At 38.7% G+C, this 13,171-nt stretch overlaps 1 protein-coding gene across 18 annotated transcripts in view; it reads left to right on the top strand.

Moving 5' to 3' along the window:
- Nucleotides 1-13,171, top strand: part of ATP2B2 (ATPase plasma membrane Ca2+ transporting 2) — a 413,900-nt gene that overhangs the window by 153,371 nt on the left and 247,358 nt on the right. The gene's annotated exons all lie outside the window — the stretch shown is intronic.

Genomic DNA, 13,171 nt, shown 5'->3' with positions numbered 1-13,171 from the left:
CTATGGAATTTCTACATATCATTTGCTTGTCCTGCAAAGCTTAATCATCTGATAGCTGGGAAAATTGCTGCCTCTGTTTGATTTTACTTCGGACCAAATCACTTGGTGCCTGTTCCTGGTACCAGTACTGAACTGGTATGAAGTTCAGCAAAGAAAATGTGGAGGAAAACTCTTTTTTGTGTTTGTATTTTTTTTTCTCTTGAAATGAAAGAGCGCTGAAAATGCTGAGGCCCAGTTCAAAGCGATTTAACTGAACGGAGGTGGAATTCAGAATAGATCACAGCTTTTTATTCTGAGTTTGATAAATGTTTTCTTAATGTTGTTTGCAGAACTTCTGTATTTTAGAACCATATATATATATGTGTGTGTGTGTGTGTATTTTTTCTTTTGTGGGGGCGGAGTGGGGGGAGAGGATGTAAGCAGAGGTTTACCACTGTGAATCCTCCTGCCCAGATCAGAAGAGGACCATGTATTACACCCACTATTGGATTTATAAATGCAAATATGTCTTGCTGTTGCCCATTAAATGGACATTTCCATCCCTGATTTAAAAAAAGAAAAAACAAACCAACAACTTTTTATCACAAGAACAGCTGTCCAAGCACCTCATCTATATCAGGTAGTTCCTCCTCTCTATCAGTATCATCTAGAACAAGGATTAAGGCCAGGGAAATATTAGAGGCAGTGATTAAAAAAAACGTGTATATGAGAGGCACTTGTAAATCATACTGGATTTCTAGCGTCAAAAGAGGGACTTGGCAATAGCAGATCTGTAGCTTCAAAGCTGTAGGAGGAAAGAGAAAAAATGGTTTTGACTCTGTGCTGAATTCTGCTGGAGCAGCTGGTGCGAGCTTCGTACTGGAGGTGAACTGATACCCACAGGTAAAGCTGCTGCTCTCTGGCATACGTGCCTGGTTAAAAAAAAAAAAAAGAGCCAAGAATAACTTTCTATTTATTCTTTATTGATATTTTTATCCTTACTCTTTCTAACCAAACCTAGCCTCTAGGCTATAAATTGCAACTTAAGGGAGTTAAGTCCATATAAGTCTTTATAAACTGTTTCTATTAGGTATTCATGAAATAGCCCACTGAAAAGGTTGTAAGAATGACCTCAATGAGTTCCTCCTGCCCCCACTCCTCCACTTATGTTTTTGGTGCCAAGCCTTGATGCCAAGGAATTCTTCCTCTCTCCATCATCCCCCAGGTCCCCAGAGAAATAGCACACAGCCTTGCTGGAGTAGTATGATTCACCACTGTAAATGTCTCTGTCAGTCTTACTTGAGAAACTGCACTGAAATGGAAATGAAATCTGTGCCCAGCGGGCATAGACGTAACTTTCAGCAACTAAACTCTTTCTTCTTTTTCCTTCCTTGTTTCTTTAAGAGTGCATGCTTTTCTACATGCCAGTGTGCTTTATGGATGAGATGAAATGAAAAAAAAAGCATATGCTTTGCAAGGTGTCAGGATTAAGGGTGGTGCTGAACTGTTTTTGTTTTTCTCATAAGCTTTTCTCTAAATCCCATGAGGTAGCATTCCTGAAAATAAGCAAATAGTTATATACGGTTTCTGACAAGGGTCAATAGCAGATCCTTTCTTTGTGGAAGGAGTTTTAGTAGCAAGGGAACTTCTTGTTTCTGTAACCACTTTCTGAGAGACTTTCTGGGTCAGAAGTTGCATCTGAAGCAGAGTTCCTAATAGTCATGAGCGAGTCGTCTGCATTCATTAGAGAACCACTGGGTGTTGAAGAGAGACTTGATAGAGCTTGGTTGGTGGATTTTGCAGGTTAGTGGGATTGCCTCTTGAGAACAGATAAGTGTAGCTAGTGACTCCTGAAAATCCTGGTAAATGAGCAGTTAAGCCAGACAAAGAGCATCTGCCGGACAAAGGCATCTATACCATGTCCAGGTTAATGAGTTGGGGAGACCCTTGCAATGAGTTGTTGCTTGATACAACTGTGGAAGAAAAAGGGGTTAAAAAAAAAAAAAAGATGATGCAATCAAATATAAGAGCCATCACGATTGTTTTAGTGGGTATTTTAGAAAAGAATTAAGGCATGGCAAATTGGGATTTACAAAGGCTGAAGTGAAAGAGATTGCAATAGTTAAGACATGAGATTATTAAGGATCAGAGAATTTTCTATTATGGTTTTGTGGAATTTGAATTAATTTTGAGAAAACATGCACCAGTACAAAGAAAAGTTAAGGAAAAGGAGAAAGGAGGAGAGAGAAGAAAGCCCTGCAAGCCTGAAAAATCATTTTATTGCAATCTGTATGTGAAAGAAGAATGGGAGAAATAGAAAATCCTCTGAAATAATCATAATCATTTAAAATATTGAGAATGTAAAACAAATGTTAAGCCCTCCCTTTAATGCTTTTATATGTGTGAATACACGTGGGAGTTTGTGTGCTTGTTTGTATATATACTATTGTAGTTCATCACCAGCCAAGGTCTAGTAAGGTTTAAAACTTGCTTAAGAAAAGCTTCGGTTGTTTTCCATCTGGAGTCTCATTTTAATCCTTTGGTTTTGCTGCAGAAGTCCTGACCTTTGTGATGGTGCTTCATTTTTTTCGTAAACTTTGTATGCCACAAGGCTTTTATTAATTCTGTAGTCAAATTTGAGTAAAATAGGTAATGGTCATACTACAAATTTAAACAAACAAGCAAACATAATCTAGATTACTTTTTATCTTTGCATTCCTACACTGCATTATATTTACAAATGCTGTCTCTTGTTATAAGGCATTTTCAAAGTTTTTGCACTGGCAGTTCAATCCTCGTCTTTTACAAGAAGTTGGAAACTGGTATGAATGATTCATTTTAAACTGCTATTTTAGTGATGCACGCATCATCTTATATACAATTTTACATAAAACGGATGGGGAAATGCTAGTTTATATACCTCCTCCACCTATCTATTTAAATGAAAATGCATAAAACTTGAACAGGGGAGTCATTTGGATGTATTTGGAAAGAACATACTTAAAAAATACAGTAGGGAAAAACAAGGAGAGAGCTCAGGAGCCGTGAATGGTGATCAGCTAACTGCAAAATGGAGGAAATTCCGTGGGCAGTCTCAAAACTCACCCTTGGCTTTAAGCCCCAGATGTTTGCTGTGCCTGAAGACAAAATAATCCAAACCAGCTAAAATAGAATTTAAAAATGCAGCAAGGCAAAAGATAAGATCTACATATGTTCTCACATTTTTTTTTTTCCTTTTCCTATTTTTTTTTAACTTGTTTGGAAAGATGGAGATGAAAGGTAGAGGACAGATTCTTCATTAGTGCTCATGGAGTAGAGCTATATGGGGGTGAGATTTCTGGGAAAAGACAATCAGAAAAGTTCAACTTCTTACAAAGTGTGACTTTTTAAGAAAATCTATATCTTGCATTGGTTTATAGTCCTTTTTATTAATGCGGGTACTGGCTTGAGTTTGCTACTAGTCTGTTATGCATTGTGTAAAAATTCAACATCACAAGGAAAAGAAAGTACCATAATGATAATGTGACAGGTATTTCTAAAATACATAAGCACAGTCCTAAAACTAGAATGCGTTTATCCTTGTGTATAATTAAAATAAAGTAGTATATTGAAAAAAAATTGGTATAGCTTTGAATGAACAGTGGTTGAATTTAATTAAACTTTATGAGAGTGGATTTTGTTCCTCATTGATTGCTGAGAAGTAATCCAAATTTCTCAATGCAGAAAGAAGTAATGTACAAAAAATATTATTTCAATTATCTGTTTTTTTAACTTTTTCACTCAAACTATGAAGGAATATAGTTTTAAGGGTTCAGTGTAATCTCTCTACAACCCTGTTTTTTTGTTTCGTTGTAGGCTGTAGATACAAATCAGGCAAAAGTCCTGGTGAAATAAATGAAGTATATGCGTTTGCACAGTTTGACCAGTCAGTTACGACTATTTATTTTGTTGTGAGCAGATGGTAGTTCCAAGTCTGTGCAGAAATATTGTCATAAGTATTTCCTTTAGTACTCTTTCTGTTCTAATTCTTTTCACAGCTCTCCTTCCATTCAGGACATGTTTGCTGTTGGAAATATGTGTTCTGACAAAATATTTAAAGGTGAACAAAGAGAGAGGGAGCTCAGAGAAAGGAATAACTCTTTTTCTTCATAGTGTGAAAGTGACTGGTATACTCGGTGTGCTCCTGTGTTTTGAATGATGATATATATTAAGAGCGTAAATGGATGAAAATTTGGATTTATAAAAAAAATAAGTTTCCTTATCTTTCCTGCACTATTTCCTGTTATAATATTGGTATATTTTTATATCTTGATTTAAACTGCCATTAAAAAAAATGCCCAATAGACAATCTTAAGAAACTTAAATCCTCTGTTTACTTGGGGTGGTATGTGAAAGGAAGCTGCATTGCAGGTAGAATTGGAGACACCATGGTGAATGGTGGGAGAGAGTAGCCTAATTTGCAAAGGCTGGTCTTTCAGTTACGATTTAAGGTGAACAGGTATTCAAGTTTCAAGATGAACTGGTCTCAAGGATGATCAGCATTGTTGTTGTGCCTGTCTCCAGTTTGTGTTTATCACCTGCCCATAGATAGGCAATATTTTGCCGTAAGATAGATTTTTCTTATAATAATGCTTTATTGAAATGAAGGAATTATTACCAGTAATTTTATAATGCCAGCCGAATGGTGTTCTAATTCACTGTTGTAGTTCACAATATTTATGTAATTTCATTAAACATCCATACCTCTTAATTCCTCATTAAACTGAGGATAGCTACTAAAAGCAACTTAATTTGGAGAAAAAGGATTTCTGTCAGGAGATCCCAATGATTCTCTCTGTGTCTTAAGAATAGTTACTGGAAATATTCTGCTATTTTTCTGTCTCTAATTTATAAATAAACTTATAATGTCCTGCTGTAAACTAGAGTGTAGATCGTTTGGTCCCATGAATTTTGATAGATAAGACAGAACTGACCATAATACTACTTGCGGACTTGGAGTAACTCTGAAATTCAGGAGTTAACAGCTCTTTCCAATACATCTTCAAAATTTCATTTTTGTGATATTTTTGAGTATTTTTAAAGTAGTCCTTTAATTCATATTCAAAAATAAAAGAAGGTTCTCCTGGAATAAATTCTTAATATATGCAAACTGTTTTACAGGGAAAACTCCTGTTACAAAAAGACATATCTTTTACTGCAACTGATTTGAAAGAGCAGGAGGTTAAAAATCTTCTAACATGTTTTTGAAATCTGCATGTCAGCACAGAGCATTTCAGAAGCGCTGCTGGGACTCTGTGAAAGTCACATTTCTCTTTTGATTTCAATTTTGTACCTAGAAAGGATTAGAATATATTAATTTGAGTTGATGGTCAAATGGAAAACCTTGTTCCCTGAAAAATGCTGAGAAGGTATTTGAAATAGCAGAGTCTCATCTGAACAACAGCATAATTTCCTAGAAACCAATATTTAGCCACTGATTTATTTGCTCATTCTGTCTTTCCATCACCTATTATTTTTCCAGAGGTGCTTTCTCTTGATTGTGACCTTGCAAGATGACAGATTAATTCTAGTGATTAGGAATTTGTGCAGGCTGCTACTCTGCCTCGTCTGTTACAAAACACGCTATAATACATGATATTCTTTAATTCAATTTAAAGCAGTTTAACTTTGAACAACCAAAATTCAGATGCAGGGGAAGCTTTGCAAGCTCCTCCATCTTTTTCTTGCTCCCTGCTCCTGTGTTCAGAGAAATCTTTGAGAAATCTGAGCAAACTTTGCCTCTCGTCTCTTGCTTTCACCTGCCAGGAGGAGCTGCCCAGTGTGAAGAGCCCCAGTGCAGGTTTGTGGGATGTGCAGGGGCCTGTTAGAAACTTGGCAGTGCTGTGTTGAAAGCAGCCACCTCGCACCTGTCTCCTCTCCCCCAAGCTTCCTAGCTGCGATTTAACTGCTTAGATCTGCAAACATGGGTGGGCCATTTCTTTGACTTTTGGGAAACTGTTTTCCTGTCACTGATAGTAGCGTAGCAATTTTAAAATGGGACTTTTAAAATCGGAGTTAGGGAGCCTTTTAAACAGTTTTGCAGCCCTGGTGGAAAAGGCTGCAGATTTTGCAACTGACCTGTTTTTCTTTTTTAACTGATCTAACAGTGCTTCTAACCACATGGCGCAGTGGAAGATACTAACAACTGGGAGCACGTAACTTCACTAACAGTACAAATAAAACATATTGGGATAATCTCAACTATTTGCCACATGACAAAAACCAGTAAAAAGCTGTGATAACTGACCAGAAAATAGGGCTATAATTTCTGAGAGACACAGAAAACTTTGTCACCTGTGCAAAGCCCATAGTTTCCTGGGAAGAAGTGATTTATGTTTGATTTTACACGGCAAATAAGCACTACACACAGATGTTCTCCACTGGGGCACTGCAATTCAGTTTCATAGCTTGAATTTAGAGATACTCTGTGGTCAGTGAGGAATCATTAGCAATAGAATAATTTCATCTGGTGGAAGGCAATCATTTACTGGTGGGGTTGACGTGGGTGGGAGCACGTCCATCAGGCCGCTGTTCTGTCACAGCCCTGGCTGGTGCAACAGCTGGATATTGGCCTTTCTGCTTTCATCTCCTGTCATAGTCATGGTCCCAGTCTGGCCTTGCACTGGTTCTTGCACTCATCTTTGAGCTGATCTCAGTCCTTTCTGGGTGGCACATGAACTTTACACGTAATATGACTGGCTTAGGCTGCAGGAAGCCAGGCTGCGGGGTGGAAGGAGCAGTGAACCACGTGGAGCTGACTCTGAGGTTGGAAGGAAAGTGATGAGATCAGAGGGCTGCTGCAGTTCCAATCCTCTACAGCTGCCTATCCAACCTTTAGAAAATAGGATTACTGGTTATTTCGTTAAAAGAACTACTGCTATGGTAGATTGGCTCCCTTCTTTCCAGAGACAGCAAGCATGCCGTAAGATTGCATGTAATTTAACCATGCAGTTTAACACCTTATGGAAGTCCTGTGCTTAATGCACTTTCAACTTCATTTTGAGCTAAATGGAAAATTTTCAGACCTTCATAATACCTGTTGTTACCATATAGCTCTCTATTTCTGTTAAGCAGAAAGTTTTGTGCTACAAACATAACTTCAGAAAAACAAACAAACAAACAAAACAGTGCAACATTCAAAATGTACAAAAGTAAAAGGGGTATGTGACTTTTTGCTTGTTTTAATAAGTCAGTATCACAGGAAAGCAAAATCAATACTTCTGTCTTTATGATCTTAAATTTGACTTCGAGATACCATGTCAGTTAGCTTCCAATCAGGATTTCTTACTCCCTATAGCTGACTACTTTCAGTTGGGCAGTGATAATGTCCTGGAGTTGAAATTAAGATCTTTTAAGGGACATTTGGTGACAAAACTAGAAAGAGTACCCCATTTCCTTCTCCCTGACGTTTTCCTTCTTCTTGCATTTAACACGGCCGTGAGCTCACTAGGGAAGAAAAAGAGAGCAGAAACATATTTTAATGGAGTGTAGGGAGGATTGAAATAAATTTTTCATATATATTGCTCTCTGAAACATGTCTTCCTGAGGTCAAAACAAGCCCTAGTGGCCATGCACGGGAAACAGGGAAAACCTGCATCTGAGAAGGAAGATGTGGCACAGCTCACTCCGGCAGAAGTCAGCTCTTAGATCTGCTGGACGTGCTCCGCTCTCCTGTAAGTTTGCCAAGTAAAATGCTGCTTAACATCAGAACTTTATGATTTGTGTTGTAAAACAGCATCATAAGGAACCTGTAGAACTTGTATGTAAGGAGAAAAATCAGTTTAAACAAAACCCCCACAGATTTTGCAACACGAGACTTCTCATGGATAACTGAGCTATGCGACCTTCACAAAGACATTAATGTGGATGACGAGGTTTATTTGTCATGTATGAATGAGAAATCTGAGTGCGCAGAAACTTGATGAACATGAGCAAATGCACAGCTCGATGCGCAATAGCTGCGCAGAGGTTAACTTTGTGATTCTTATGTTGCCACATCTAATACGATAATTACTTTTGGCACCTTTGTGCCTAGGCCTAATTCATCTTGCAAAGATAAGGTAATCATTTACCACTTAACCTCATTCTTCATGTGCCAAATGACACAATAGTACAATAAAAACTTAGACATCCAAGTTGGGAGTAAAGAATAGAGGCCAATATCTTGGGCAAAAACAATATTTGAACAATAAAATAAGCAGGATTAGAGGAAAATTCTACCTCAAAACAAGTCAGGCTTTAGCAAAAAGCCTTGCATTAGTATCTTTACTTGGCAAACCTTAGGCTGAGATTGGCTGTGGTGAAACGTACAATTCTCCAGCAAACATTTGTAGGTTTCAAAAGAGGACATGGTTCAATTAGTATTGCTGCACCATGAGTGGCATTTTATGGTAGGCTGTACAAAGTTGTGTGTTCCTAGTTAATTTTTAGTTTTGTACTATAGCTTAGGCACATGTTGTACAAATATGCCTTGGCTCAGGCTTTAAAACAGCAACAACAAAAAAAGACTGGGACACTTTTTAGTGTATTTGAAGTAGGGATGGCACAAGGTAGTCCTCACAGAGAAGAATATGTAAGAAGGTGGAAGAGACTATAATTGACATTTGAAAGGGAGATCTAAAGTGTAGTCAATAACTGTGTTGATAGTTTATCCATTACCTCACATGCATGACTTATGTTTTCAGTTGCATAACTGTTTATATGTAAATAAAGCTATTGCAGCTTTCTTTCCATCTGTTAGGGCAGTTTTAGCTTAATTATGTAGAAGAGATGTGTGGGGACCTGGGGAACATTCATATTATTGTGATTCATTTAAAATTTGCTTCTTACATGTTTGCTACTTGCCACACGTAATTTAGTGTTTGTTCATTTATTTATTGTTCTTTCTGCATGGAAGAGCGTGCATTCACTCATTCTATTTTCAGTATAATAGCTGAAATTTTCAATCCTGGAGAACAGAAGAAAGGTGAACTGCACCTTCTTTGTGCTTTCTGGACAAGCAACTGGGATGATGTACTGCTGCCATTTCCCACTGTGGATGTATAAACAACTGTAGAGTCACTTTAGAGTTAATTATACTGTAGCTCGCTTGTGGTGTGATGGAATAAAAATCATGAATTAATCGCTTCAGTGGACCTTTGCTCCTCTTAGAGCAAAGTTTCACTATACTGTAAATGCTTGGTATTATGTCAGTTCCCTAGAAGTAGTCATTATCACCTACACACTTGGTGTCAAGTGCTGCTTTCTAAAGAGATTAGTACCTTTTCCTCCTCCACCTCCTCCTTCTCCTCCTCCACTCTTGCTCTTCTAAGTAGAAGAGAATCCAAATTACCGCAACCATACAGGATGGAAAATGGAAAATAATGCCCCTGATGTGTGGTTGCTGTTTCAAGGAGAGAAATGAGATCCAGGATTTTATTCCCCTTCACTAGCACTTTCGTGCTGACCTAATTTCACCTAACGTCAGCAGGTTTAACATGGTAGCTCCGAGCAGAACAGGGCTGTGAGCCTGTCAAGCCTTCGCTGCATGCTGCAGAGTGGCTAAGTAAGGAAACGGGGGTTGCAAACCAGCCACTGGAGAAGAAAACATGGGTATTCACTTTCTGCGTAGTAGGGAAAGGAAGGAAAACTGCAATCAAAGTAACAATGGAATTAAATCCAACTAAAAAGAGGACCTTGAACCAGAATGCATTTTTTTTCTTTTTTTCTTGGTTACTTCCGTAATATTCCTATACCTGTGAGAAGTTTTGGCTGATTGGACTCTTATCAGGTATTTGCTGGTCACCTGGCAACAACCACTCATACCTCTGTTATACGGGCATGAATTTGTCGTCTTACCATGCAGGACTGACTAAAAGAAACAACAGTGCAGAGGTTAACTGAAAGGAAAAGGGGGAACAGAAGTTTTTCATGGTTAATGTCACATTCACTTGGATGCTACCTGTGCAGCCAGTGAGGAAACCCAGTACAAGATGGAGAAATGGTATCAGAAAGGAGAAAGTTAATAAAAACATCGCAAGCAACCCACTCTTGTATCTAGCAATGTCTGCTTTTTTGTGGAAGAGAGAGTATTCTATCTGCCTGCTGTGATCTAAATGTTGTTTACAAAGGTGAAAGGGAGAAAATAGAACTAGCTGCTAGGAAATAGTTAATGTTGCCATACTGGAAAGATTGGGGTGGTTGTGGTGGGGGACAGCATTCCCCCCACATCCCATCTCTACATTTTGAGGATTTCCAGTTGTGCTTGCTAAGCACACAATCTGGGTATTTCTGCTGAAATCTGTGCTGAAAGATTTCTCAAAGCTTTTACATTTTCTTCAGCTTCCTATTTAGCATTCCTTCGAAACAAGTGACTGAGATTAAAATTCCTTGCTTCTATCTTTTGCTGCCTTTAAGCAGGCTTCTGCAGCCAGAAGCAAAAGGTTTCCTATCTGGGTAGTCGTCTTAACAAATAAAAGGCCACGTACCTTAGGCTGCAAGTTCTCAGTTCTGCAGAAAAACGCAATGACAGCAGCAGTCTGGGCACTGGCAGTTCAGCGTATTCTATGTAATTTTCAGTTCAAAATGTTTAATGGGTCTGTTACGCATCTTTTCTGGAGGAGTTTTATGTTTATGGAGCAGAGGTTTCTAAACTGTGATACTAACGTCACTAGTGGTACACTTCAAAGCAGCGTGCAGAAATGGCAGCTCCCAGTTCCGTCTGCGCAAATTCAATGCCTTTGTGCAGGCTGTTCCTCTGCCGGGTGGGTTGGCCTCATTTGCTGCTGTTGCAAGGGAGCTGCTCTCTCTGCAACCTGATCGCTGTTCCCCACTCTCATCCTGCACAGGACCATACTGGTGCAACCCCCCGCCCCTCGCCTTGTTGGCTGTGGGCAGCTACACGGCCTCGTGTTGGGAGTCTTGTGGAACAAGATGAGAACCTCTTCTGGAGGTGCAGAGGGTGAGCTCTTACTACCACTGTTAGTGCATGAACTTACTGAAAGTAGGGCTGTTAGTGATGGTTTTCATATTTAAATAGTGGGCATATAAGTAACATAAAATCACATCAATGTTTGCAAGCAGGAGCGCACAGCTGAAGACAGAAACAGAAATTTAAAAAGGTGGTGCTAGAAGAAAACGCAAAAAAAAACTCACCCCTGATGCTGGAGGCTTTTACAGAGTTCCAGAAGTATTGTGCCTGTGTAGGGTTTTGAGGAGATGCTCTAGGTGTGACAATTTTCACTTAACCCATGAATTGTGTGCATTCTGGAGAGATTTTCTTTTTGCAGTGATGCTGCTTGAAATCTGAGTAGTGAGTTACTGTTCAGTTTTATATCTGAAGAGATTAGGAAATGGAATTAGATTAATAGGGGTCACTTTGGTTCAAGGAGCAAGGAATATGGGGCAGTAAGTTGTTGTTTCACTAGGTCGGACAGAAGAGCTGGTCTAGCTGGGGTTGCAGTTGTGTCAGACCTCAGTCTTGGATTGGCTTTCATGCCTGATAATCTTCTGCCCTGAGGAATGACCAGAGTGTGCGTGGGTTTAAAAATGGGGTAACGTCCTCTGAACAGTTTTGAGGCTTTTCTCCTCTATAAAAATAAGAGAAAGTAGTTTGGTGATGTGATTTTAAACATCCCCTGAAAAAGGTCCATAGTCCTCCTCACCTGTAAGAAGTTATGTTTGGGAAAGCATGGAACTAGAGTTCACACCTCTGAACTTTTGTTGCAATGCAATAGAGTATAATAAAATTATTTAGTGGTTTGGTTGCTTAATATTTATTTTATATTTCTGCTGTAGATTGCATCTGTCTATGACAGACCTTAATTATTGAAAGACTGAGTATTTAGCAACCTTCTGTTTGTCTGCACTGTACATTTGGGAGATAATTTGTCATATTTAGAGAGAGGAAACAGACCTGGTGAAACTAAATCACTTGGTCAAGGTTACAGGGAGAGTTTGTGATGAATGTTGAAATTAAATCTAGATCCTCCTAGCCCTGAGCTAATGCTGTTACAGTGTGGTCACCCTTCTATCTAGAAATCTCTCTTTCATCATAGGCACTGTAAATAAATGTTAACTGTAGTAAATATTGAGACTTCCTTTCTTTAGTGGATTATGAATCTGGGATATTTAACTGCATGTTTTGTGGTTTTGGCTAAGTTTACTGCAGTGTCTGTGATACCCAAGTTGGGAAGCTTTTCTTGAGAAGCTTTTAAAGAGCCTCTACCCCCACCCCAAATGACTGAGAAGTATGAGCCCCTGCTTCTTTAGGTGCGCTGCAGAATTTAGAGTTGATGTGCATGTGTGAGCTTTGGAGCTCAAGAGAGCCTCAGTTAATGTTCTAGCTGGAAGAAGAGGAAGCGCTTTGCTTGAGGTAGTACTTAGACTAGTATCTTGGAGGTAGTTTCGATGTGAAGAGTAGGACTGAGCTCAAAATTGGATGTTTCCTGGTCATAGACCTTGGTGGTAGGCAGCTGGGACTGAAGGTGCAAACAGAGGGGACATTGGATGGATTAAGATCTTTTCTTAAGAGACACATCTATGCTGCTTTTAGGTAAAACTGTCAAACCTAGTTTTAAGTATCTGGCTTGAACAATATAATTGAGACAGCACGAAGTTCAGCACAAACTAATTGCTCAGTACTTCACTGAAGTATTTTTCAGGATGATATAACTGAACATAAGCTGTGCTAACTTTCATTCTTTTACAGCTAAATATACATCTCTGTAGTCTTGTTGAGCTTGAGATGATTGTGTGGTGATGAGGAGAGAGGCAACATTTTATGTAAGGTGTGTGTAGGAGATCTGGGAGAGATCTCCATAGGGATTGTATTAGAGCGTATAAATGTAGAAATGGTTATTTACAGATCAAGTGTAGAGTGAGAGGGGAAGGGAGCAAGGAATCTGAGTCTTACTGTTTTCTTGTCTCCAGAGAAGTGCTGAATATCAAACCGCTGGCTCTGTATGAACCTCAAGTGATTCCTGATTTCATTCAGGATCATATTTACAAAAGGTTGGTGATTGGTTTGAAAATCCAGAGTAAGATTAGTCATAAAGATTGATGCTTTATCTTCTTACCATCTTGAGGTCTCCAGTCTTTAAAAAATAAATCTGAACAACTATGAAAGTATGAAAGTTATCACTAAATATTTGTAAATATATTGTAATTCAACTTG

The sequence above is a fragment of the Anser anser genome, assembly GCF_964211835.1.
Source record: "Anser anser genome assembly, chromosome: 12".
In the NCBI taxonomy this organism is placed as follows: Eukaryota; Metazoa; Chordata; class Aves; order Anseriformes; family Anatidae; genus Anser; species Anser anser.
Note: the sequence above shows the minus strand (reverse complement) of the source record. Positions and strands in the feature narration are given on the sequence as shown.